This window comes from Apodemus sylvaticus, chromosome 7 (genome assembly GCF_947179515.1).
Source record: "Apodemus sylvaticus chromosome 7, mApoSyl1.1, whole genome shotgun sequence".
NCBI lineage: Eukaryota > Metazoa > Chordata > Mammalia > Rodentia > Muridae > Apodemus > Apodemus sylvaticus.
The window spans coordinates 97901815-97913011 of NC_067478.1; positions in this window are offsets into that span (position 1 = coordinate 97901815).

An 11197-nucleotide genomic window follows, 5' to 3' on the forward strand; every position below is an offset into this window, starting at 1 on the left:
GCTCCGAATGTGAAAGCAAAACTATAGTGTCTTTTTTTGTGTGTCATAGTTTTAAACTACCTCCTTAATACACATCTCAAGGAACTTCCAGACAGTTGGGGAAACTGTGTTTCATTATATCGCCTGCTTCCAGAGTGGGGGCCTCAGCTGGATGTGACCCAGGCTTTCCGCACCCTCAGCTCCATCTTGGGTGGGGGATCCTCATTCTCAGGGCCACCTCCCAAGCAAACTTGGGCACTCATCACATTTGGTCCCAAATAAAAGATGCTACATGCCAGCTTGAACCTAGGCTCTGCCCTCACTAGGGATGGGCACAGAGGCCCTTCCTTTTCCTTTGTGTTTCTTCAGATCCTCCCCCAAACCATCAGGGCTGCTCTGCATTCTCTCCAAGACTCTAGAAAAGCAGAAGACTGACTCCCACCCCAAAGAATTTAACCCTGATACCCCGTCCTTTCTAGAAAAGTTGGTGGAAATCATAGAACACCTTTTACAATACAGTGCCTTAGTACACAAGCTCACATCGCATCCTCCTCACTGCAACTCCATATTCCCATCTCCAAAATTTCTCTTGTAACTATGAGATTTATGAAGATTTAGTGACATCTCACAGATATGGCACACACCATCTGCTATGACATTTTGTTGTAACTGCCCTGAAGGCCATCCTCAGTGTGAACCCACAGTGTTGAGAATGGAGAGGCATCCAGGCACAGCATAGGATGGCCAGGACCTTGTATGTGGCACCCACTTTGGAAACCAAACATACAAGCAGTCACAATTCTGAGCTGAGTCTGAGTATCAAATTCAGTTCTCTTCTCTGAGATGATGGAATTATGAACTCCAGGCAAATAGCTGAAGGTATCATTTCTTCTCCCAAATAAATAATAATTTCAACTATCAAACTCATGGTCTTAGAAATAGAAGGGACCACAGGGATTACATTTTCTAGAGACACAGATCATAACCTCCATCTCATCTTCCTGACTGATGGACAAGGATCTTGAGGCCAAGAGAGACCATGGCCCAGCCGGCTAGCAGCAGAACAGACATAGACAAGACTGGCTTGTCACCGGGATACATAGGACTCTCCTTCCTGCTCTGGCCACACACCTGCATCTTTGCACAGGGCTCTGCATAGCCAGTGCCAAGCTGGGATCTGGAAAGATGGGGAAGAAATTAGAAGAAACCTGTTAGCTCCTACAACACTTGGATCATCAGGACAACACAGGCTGAGGACAAGGATTCCAAAGGGAATCCAAATCTAGTTCTGCTTCATACAGACGCGGCTTTCAGGCACCATTTGGCCTCTTTCGGGCTTTATGTTTTCCCCTCAATGAAATAGTATATTCCTCGCACAGTTATTATTGAGAGCCCTAAGTAAGCTATTACATTTAGGACATTCTGAACAGGTAAGGGATGCCAAATACTGAAATCCAATTTCTATTCATTTTCAGGCCTTGGCGAGTGGGGAAGGCCAGGCTCCACTGAGATCACAGGCCCTATAAACTTTCTTCCCTTCTTGGCTTTTCTTCCTAAGTTATAGAAGGAGGAGACAGAGGAAACTTGGTTTAAACTCAAGGAGGGGCAGGGAGATACTGGAGAGTTGGCTCAGCAGTTAAAAACATTTTCTGCGCTTCTAGAAGACTCAGGTTAGGTTCCTAGTACCCTGGTCAGGCAGTTTGTCATTGCCTGTTAACTAACTCCAGGAGATCTTAAACCTGGCCTCTATGAGCACCCATACTTGTCACACACACACACACACACACACACACACACACACATACACACACACACACACACAAATCAGGAAACGTCTGTAAACTTAAGACAGAGAAAGGGCTGACTCCCAGTGGTCCCCCACCCCACCCCATATCTGTCCTTCTATCTCTTCCCCTACCATTCTCTCTACCAGTGAGGGAGGAGGTCCTCTCTACTTGGTGAGTTCCTTGACACTGCTGGTGTGTGATCACGCCTAGAAGAAGCCTGTTAGAAGCAGAGGTTAAGGATCCCAGTGTCCAAGAGAGCACCCCCTCCATACACTGGGATGCTCCACTTCCCAGGGGAAACTGTCTTCTCTGGTTCTAAGACTTGGGTATTTTCTGCATAAAATGCTCACTGTGTTCCACTTATGCCACTGTAAAAGAGACAGGCAGGTGGGTCTGGCTGCCGTTCACGGCCACGCACTAGTGTTAGTTAGACGTAGGAGTCCCACAATGCTGCGGGGTGCAATCCCGGGGCGGGGGAGGAGGAATCTGGTCACAGAGAATCAAGAGATGAAAGGGGTGATGAAGACAGACTGGCGTCTTCCACAGAAGCCCCCCCCCCCACCTCCTGCTCCCTCCCTGACCTCGTGACTCACATCAAAGCGAGGACCTCTTCCCACAGTCTGAACTGTCCAGGTCATCACTCCTGGCTCCTCGATGCCGCTGATGGACAGGTGGTAATGGCTTCCATAGTGATGAAAGGGGATGCAGGCTTCAGGTCAGACCCAGCCTCCGCCTGGCTCTGTGCTGGGGGAAGCTGCGGTCCCACTGGCCGGGTTTCCGGTGCAATCTCTGGGTGCCCTGGGGCCATCTGACCAGCTGCAGATGAGAACACTTCGGTAGCACCAAACCCAGGGGTCAAAGATCTGCAGATGCAAAGACCTGAAGAGCTGAGGAGTCCTACGTTCCTGTCAGACTGGCATTTGAGCAACGAAGGTCCTGTGGAGAGGAACGAGGAACACAGCCAGGCCTGCCTGGAAGGCCTTCCATACCCAAACCCATCCTTAGATCAGAAGCTTTGTCACCTTTATTCTCCCCTCGACTGTTTACTAGATGATAAACTAGTAATTTGTCTGCACGATATTACTGAGTCAAAAATCATACTTATCTACCAACTAGTACATGATCTAGAGAGAAGGCATCCTGTTAGACACGGAGCCCTACTCAATTAGCCAAGAGCTAGAGACTCGGATGTCTGACCTAAACTGCTGTCGCCCCGCAGCGAGAGCACATTCCCGCGAGGCCTCTTGTTAGTTGAGACCAGCTGGATCAAACTCCCCATATTTTCATAACATGAACCTCTTATCGCTGAGTCTGAATCGAATTCTATTTCACATCCTCTCCAGCAACCCAAAGCAGGGTCCCTCCCTATGAATTTCACCTCTTCACCGTGGAATAGAAAAATCAGGCCCAAGCTAGCCAAAAAAACAATAATAGAGGAACAAGATTCACAGCGCTGGAGTAGCCAAAGTCAAGTTCATCAAGAGGGCGAGAAAGACAAAGAATGATTTGTAGAGGATATTTGGTGTTTGGTTAAAACCTATTCCCACTTTTGGGGAGGTGGAAACAAATAGGCAAAATATGGGGCACTACTGCCATCTGGTGGCAAATATTGGAAAATTAATGTCACAGTGTTAAAATGAAATCTTGCCCTATAACATTGTTTATAATTCAATCTACTGTAAACTTCAAACAAAACTAAGGAAACTTTGCCGCAACAACACCAAGAGGTAATAAGATTCTTCCCACAAGTGGCTTTAAGATGATCAGCTGCCGAGACAGACTCCTTCTTTGCCTCATACATGCAAATGAGCTCAAAAGGGCTGAGAGACTTAAATGTGCTGAAGGAAGACAGTCTTTTTTTTTTTTTAAAGATTTATTTATTTTATGTATATGAGTATACTATGGCTGTACAGATAGATGGTTGTGAGCCATCATGTGGTTGCTGGGAATTGAACTCAAGACCTCTGTTTTCAGACATACCAGAAGAGGGTGTCAGATCTCATTACGGATGGTTGTGAGCCACCATGTGGTTGCTAGGATTTGAACTTGGGACCTCTGGAAGAGCAGTCAGTGCTGTTACCCACTGAACCATCTCACCAGCCCAGGAAGACAGTCTTAAAGCTAAAGAAGAGCAAGTATCTATGGTTTGTGTTAACCAGTAGTTGCTGAGAAAAAGCAGAGTTGACAAAAGACAAAATAAACTCATCCACACAGGAGCGCTTTCATATTACAAGGTATGGTGGTTTGAATATGCTCTGCCCAGGGATTGGCACTATTAGGTGTTGCCTTGTTGGAGTAGGTGTAGATTCATTGGAGGAAGTGTGTCAGTGTGGGGGTGGGCTTTGAGGCCTTCCTCCTTGCTGCTTGGACCACAGCAAAGCTTGCTGGCTTCCTTTGGATGAAGATGTAGAACTCTCAGCTCCGCCAGCACCATGTCTGCCATGCTTCCTGCAATAATGAAGACAACGGACTGAGCCTCAGAACCTGGAAGCAGCTCCAGTTAAACATTGTCCTCTATAAGAGTTGCCTCGGTCATGGTGTCTCTTCACAGCCGTGGAAACCCAAACTAATACACACGGCATCGATGGGAAAGGAAAGAGAAGATACAAAAGGGCAGAAAATATTTTCAAGTTATGTCCTGACATGCTACTGGTATATACGGAACATATTAATAATAAGAAGGCAGACCAATTCAAAATGAACAAAAGGTTTAAGTCGATGTTTCAAATAAAATACTAAAGTGGCTAATGAATGCACAAAAGATGCTCGGTGTTATTGGTCATTGATGAAATGCAAATCGTTAGTATATATATATTTTTAAATGACATGAAAATCCTTCATATCCCTGGGAAGCCTGCCCTTCTCTGAAGAGATCTGGACGAGAGGGGAGGTGGGATGGAGGAAGTGGGAGGAGAAGAGGAAGGGAACTGTGGCTGGGATGTAATGTATTGGAGAAGAATAAATAGGAAAAGATACGAGAGTGGAAAGATGGAACTATTGGGAGTGGGAAGGAAATAAAAGGAGATGCTGGGAGAACATGGTCAAAATACTTATACTCATGTATGAAATAAAGAATAAATTTAAAGTATTTTAAAATAAAAGAAAGGGTGAGATGTGGTAAAGCAGGACTGGAGAGATGGCTCACTGGTTAAGAGCAAGGACTGCTCTTCCAGAGGTTCTGAGTTCAATTCCCAGCAACCACATGGTGGCTCATAACCATCTGTAATGGGATCCCATGCCCTCCTCTGGTGTGTGTGAAGGCATAACACACACACACACACACACACACACACACACACACACTAAGTTCAATTCCCAGCAACCCTATGGTGGCTCACAACCATTTGTAATGGTGAAGTAATTGTAATGGTGAAGACATAACACACACACACACACACACACACATTAAGTTCAATTCCCAGCAACCCTATGGTAGCTCATAACCATTTGTAATGGGATCTGATGCCCTCTTCTGGTGTGTCTGAAGACAGCGACAGTGTCTTTTTTATATAGAATATACAAATAAATCTTTAAAAAGAACCTTCAAACCCATGCTCCCAGTTACCTACTCCTCCATCAAGACCCTGCCCCTCCTAACAACCCATTTGTCTATGAACTCTGGTGGATTAACCCATTGGTGAAGTTAGAGCTCTCCTGATCTAATCATCTCTCAATAACTAACAGTTGGGACCAAATTTTCAAGACACGAGCTTTTAGGGAAAGGGATATACTGAACATCCAAATGGCAACACAGACCAACTGGATCTGGGGACAGGTATGAGGGAAGACAAGACTCTAGTGGCAAAATTTAACTATGCCAGTGGTAGGGGAGGAGGAGGAGGCCTGTGGAGATGTGGTGAGGTAATAACTGGTCTGTATGCGAGAGACCAAATCTGCTGGGTTCAGATTCTATCTCAGAGAATCTGACCTAAGGTTTAACTAACAAACTGGCACCTAGCACCAGTTTCCAGGCTACTCCCAACTAGGCCTGTGCCTAGCACCAGTTTCCATGTTATTACCCAACAAATCTGCACCTCCAGGTTACGAGCTTGCCCCTGACACTTCATTTCCTAACAACCACCAATCAGGAGAAAAGCAGAAGTTTAGGGTTTGGCTCCCAGCACCAGCCAATTATGTTAAAGGGGCCCCATTGTGATGTGTACCAGGCTGGATACCCCCTTCTTGCCTCTAGAAATGCTCGCCTAAAGCTAGGTTCAGGGCTCCACCTACCTGCTGTGTCAGCTGTGTCAGGGCTGGTGGGGAGCCCAAGACTGAGCTTGAACCAAGCATTTGATTGACCCAAATGCAAATCGCATCGACTTTGGCTCCTTGGTGATCCTTTAGGAGTTCACAAATGTTTCCTGTCACAACACATGATATGAGGGAGCTTTGGGGGAGTTCCATGAGTATTGCGGCCATGGCAGATAAACATGGACATCTAGAGCTCAAAGAAAGACCAAGGAAAGAGACGGACTGTGTCATCACACACACGGGGGGGGGGGGGGGGCGGGAGGCATCCAAGCTCGCTTGTATCTGCAGATGAAAGTGGAGCTCAGCAGGGGGTCCACCTGGAACCCTTCTAAAGCCTGGATGCCAATCAAATGAGAAGGCACCGCATGAGCTCTCGAATCAAAGCAAGGCAGGAGCCCTGATCGAGCAGGAGATCCAGCTATCAGATGTAAAGACACATGTAGCTTGAAGGCTGAAAAGGATTTGTAGGCTTACGCTGAGCAGTCCCAGACTGTAAAAACCCCAAATACCTAAGAGGCAAGGTACTGCTCTCCGCGTGGGCTTTGGGCGAGCCACTACCCACTTCAGAGTCTGGAGAATGAATACTCGGAGACACAGATGGCTCTATGAGAAGCTCCACTTGGGCAGTGAACCGGCATTTCTTACCATAATTTCTTATTTGTTAACTATGTGCATGTAGAACTTCAAGGGGGAAGAAAGAAGGAAACACCATCTTCACACATTAATTGCATGATTTAACTGCCGTTGAACAACAGTCTAAGCAGGCGAAGTTCATGTTAGGCATGTCACGGGTTCCTTTGCTGTTTAACTCCAGTTTCTCGAGCCACACTAACATGTCCTCCTACTTATCTGTGACAATTTACAGATGTCACCTTATGCAGCCAGACCCACTGCTTAAGCAGGCCAACCCAGCAAGGATCAGACAAATATTTAAACCCTTTCTCAGGTATAAGAGAACACGGAGAAAGAAGGATTTAATTCTTTTCCTTGCCCCAAACACTGCAGTGAGCGAAGTTCCAACAGGAAGGTCCGACTCTCCCTAGAACATAGGCACAGCAGTACCTGAGAGTTCTCCTAACACCCATCAAACCAGGGCCCATGCCATCTGTTTCTGAATCAAACCCGATTAGTGGTATTTTCTAGGTGTCATATTCCTGTCCCTGTTATCTTGAGAAGCACAGATGGCAGAGACAAGCAAATGACCTGTGTAGCCCACTGTCGAACTCGGGCACCATGGTTGTAGATGATCAAGTGCTACTGAACCTTTTCTTCTTTGCCAATAGAAAAGGTGCCTAATGAGCTGAGGATGGGGGCAAGGAAGATTATTCAGAATGCCAGCAAAGGGGACGATGCCAGGCTGTCTCCAGTAAAGATCATCTTGGCTTTTTATGGTTTGGCCCCTTTTATCCTTAAGCAAGGGGGAAGGACTGAGAAGGGGGCCTACGGGACTTTCGGGGAGTGGGGGGCTAGAAAAGGGGAAATCATTTGAAATGTAAATAAAAAATTATATCGAATAAAAAAAATAAAATAAAAATAGAATAAAAAAAAAAGAAGAAGAAGAGAAACTTCTAGTTGCTACTCAGTGATTCCCAGTGACAGAAGAACTATCCTCATAGTGGCTAAGCATGTAGCTGCAAGTTTGTACTGCCTTCGCAGATACTGAGAACATCGGACTGACACTTATTTTGGATAGGATAGAAATAATCCATTGGCCTTTGGAGCCAAACTCTTCCTGCCCTTCAAGACAGGAAAGAGAAAAGTTTAAGACTTCCAATCTTGGACAAACACTTCCCTAAGTGATGAACATGTCTGCATGCTGAGCTGAGCAAACATCTGGATGCAAGTGGATTCAGTGTGAAGAGAGAGATGCCAAGCCTTTAATCATCCTAGCCATCCACAGACACATGTCTAAGTGGGCATTGCTGTCAGCAAGAAAGCCTTCACATCTCTGAAAGGTAACTTAGGCAACCATTGGCATAACCCACATTACAGGGACGCCTACATCAAAGCCCGCGCCAGACTAACAACATGTTACTCAGCTATGTGACCACCAAATCTAGTGATTTTTACAACCAACTGAAATCAAGTCTGAGGAGCAATTTCTTGATTAATAATTGATGTGGGCAGGCTCAGCCCTCTGTAGGCAAGCTGTGTCACCCCTGGGCAAGTGGCCTTGGATTGCACAGGCAAGCTGAGCAAAACCATGGAAAGGAACCCTGTAAGAATTGTTTCTCTGCTTCAGTTTCTGCTTCCAGGTTCCTGCCTTAGTTTTCCTTGATGATACACTGTAAGCTATAAGATGAAATAAACCCTTTCCTCCAAGTTGTTTCTTTTGGTCATGATGTTTATCATAACAAGATGTCCTTCAACAGAAGAATAGATACAGAAAATGTGGTACATTTACACAGTGGAGTACTACTAAGCTATTAAAAACAATAACTTCATGAAATTCTTATGCAAATGGATGGAACTAGAAAATATCCTGAGTGAGGTAACCCAATTACAAAAGAACACACACGGTATGCACTAATAAGTGGATATTAGCCCAAAAGTTTGGAATACCCAAGATACAATTCACAGAGCACATGAAGCTCAAGAAGAAAGAGGACCAAAGTGTGGTTCTTCTCAGAATGGGGAACAAACTACTCATGGGAAGAAATACAGAGACAAAGTGTGGAGCAGAGTCGGAAGGAAAGGCCATCCAGAGACTGCCCCACCTGGGGATCCATCCCATCTACAGTCAGCAAACCCAGACACTATTGTGGATACCAACAAGTGCTTGCTGACAGGAGCCTGATATGGTTGTCTCCTGGGAAGCTCTGTCAGAGTCTAACAAATACAGAGGCGGATTCTTGCAGCCAACTATTGTACTGAGCACGGGGTCCCCAATGGAGGAGTTAGAGAAAGGAATGAAGGAGCTGAAGGGGTTTGCAATCTCATAGGAAGAACAATATCAATCAACCAAACCCCCAGAGCTCCCAGGCACTAAACCACCAACCAAAGAGTACACATGGAGGGACCTATGGCTCCAGCTGCATATGTTGCAGAGGATGGCCTTGTAGGGCATCAACGGGAGGAGAGGTCTTGGTTCTATGAAGGCTCGATGTCCCAGTATAGGAGAATGCCAAGGCAGGGAGGCAGGAGTTGGTGGGTGGGCAGTGGAACACCCTCACAGAAGCAGGGGGGAAGGATGGTATGGGGGTTTCCGCAGGGCGGGGGGGGGGGGGGGGGAAGAGACCAGGAAAGCGATAACATTTGAAATGTAAATAAATAATATATTCAATTTTTAAAAAAAGAAAAAAGAAAGAAAACTAAGACATAATCTGAGTAAAGACCAGTTTTTAGATTTTAAAATCATTTTTAAAAATAAAAGAGTAGCTCTTAATGTTGTACAATAGAATCATGTTCCCTCCATCCAAAGTCATGTATTAAAGCCCTGTGGTGTTCTGAATGAGATATGTCCTGGGTAGGATAGGCTTGGGTATCTGAATACTTGCCTTCCAGTTAACGGCACTGTTTGGGGAGATGGCGTAGTACTCTTGCTGTTGGAAAACACATCACCATGAGCAGGTTTTCAGTATTCATACTCTCAATCTACTTTCAGTTCCTTTCTCTGCTTCATGCTTATGGTTTTTTATTTGGTTTTTTATTTTTCAAGACAGGGTTTCTCTGTAGCCCTGGCTGTCCTGGAACTCACTCTGTAGACCAGGCTGGCCTTGAACTCAGAAATCCATCTGCCTCTGCCTCCGAAGTGCTGGGATTACAGGTGTGTGCCACCACCGCCCAGCCGTGCTTATGGTTGAAGATGTGATCTCTCAGCTTCATGCTCTAGCTGCCTGCTGCAGTGCTGCCTGCAAGCTGGGGAGGAAAGTGTTTATTCAGCTTACACGTCCATTCGCTGTTTGAAGGAAGTCAGCAAAGGAGCTCAAACAGAGCGGGATCCTGGAGTCAGAAGTTGATGCAGAGACCATGGAGGAACGCTGCCTTACTGGCTTGCCATGGCTTCCCAGGCTGCTTTCTTCTAGAACCCAGGGGTGGCCTCACCCGCAATGGGCTGAGCTCTCTTCCATCACTAAGAAAATACCTTACACCCTAATCTTACGGAGGCATTTTCTCAATTCAGTGCCGTGAGACCCTGTATCAGAAATACAAAATTAAATTTTGAAAGCTAGCAGACAATAGCAGTGTGACTTTCATGACACTTCATGGTGACACTGAACAGGAAAGCCAACGTAGCAAGTTCTCAAGCCAGCACTAAGGTTGTGCCAGTTTAGGAAATGGCAGCACTGGTATCATCACAGTCATGAATTAACCAAAGCCACCCCTAGAAAGCCAAGCATTGCATAGAGCAGAAATGTCAAACACAACTTTCAAGAAAGTCTCTCCCTAAATGTCTAAATCACCCATTTAAACAGATCCACAAATTCAGCCTACAAATATATGCTTAGCTACCTGTGTGTGCATGAGTGCACATGCCTATCTGTGTGTGTACACGTGTGGGTACATGTGTGAAGGCCAGAGGATGAGATGACATGGTCTTTCTCAATCAAGCGTTAGAGTTTTAGACAGTCCCAGGGATCCTTGTCTCTGTATCCTCAGCACTACGTGTTACTGTGCCTGGCATTTAAATGGGCATTGAGGATGGAACTCGGGGCCTCAGATTTGCACAGCAAGCAGTTGTACCTATTCCCAGCCTGGGTGTTTTACTAAACTAAACCAGCATACACCCCGCTGCATTCTAAATATTTGTCTTTATATCCACAGATAAGTGTTCTTACCCCTCATCAAGGAAACTTCTCTTTCAACAGATGAATACCATTACAGAAAACCACAACTGATTGAAAGTAGAGTTGTGGAGCCCAGTCCCAACTGATACATCTTACAACACAACCCCTATTCTTAAGGTTCAGGGATCATTGTAGAACATGGGAAGGAGACTGTAAAGGCAAGAGGGTCAGAGTTTGCTGTGAGACCATGTCTCTTAGAAATGTCAGAAGCCACATCCATGAAGTCCTACCACCATGGCTGCCGAGGAGGGCCTGAACAAGGAGAACACCAGCAGACGTGCTAACGTGGAAGGAGAAAGCATGCGGCCCTAACCCTGCCCAGAGAACAACAGGCAACTAAACAGTGCTGGAGGGGAGGGAGGAGAGAGCACACCAGCTGACTAGACAACACCA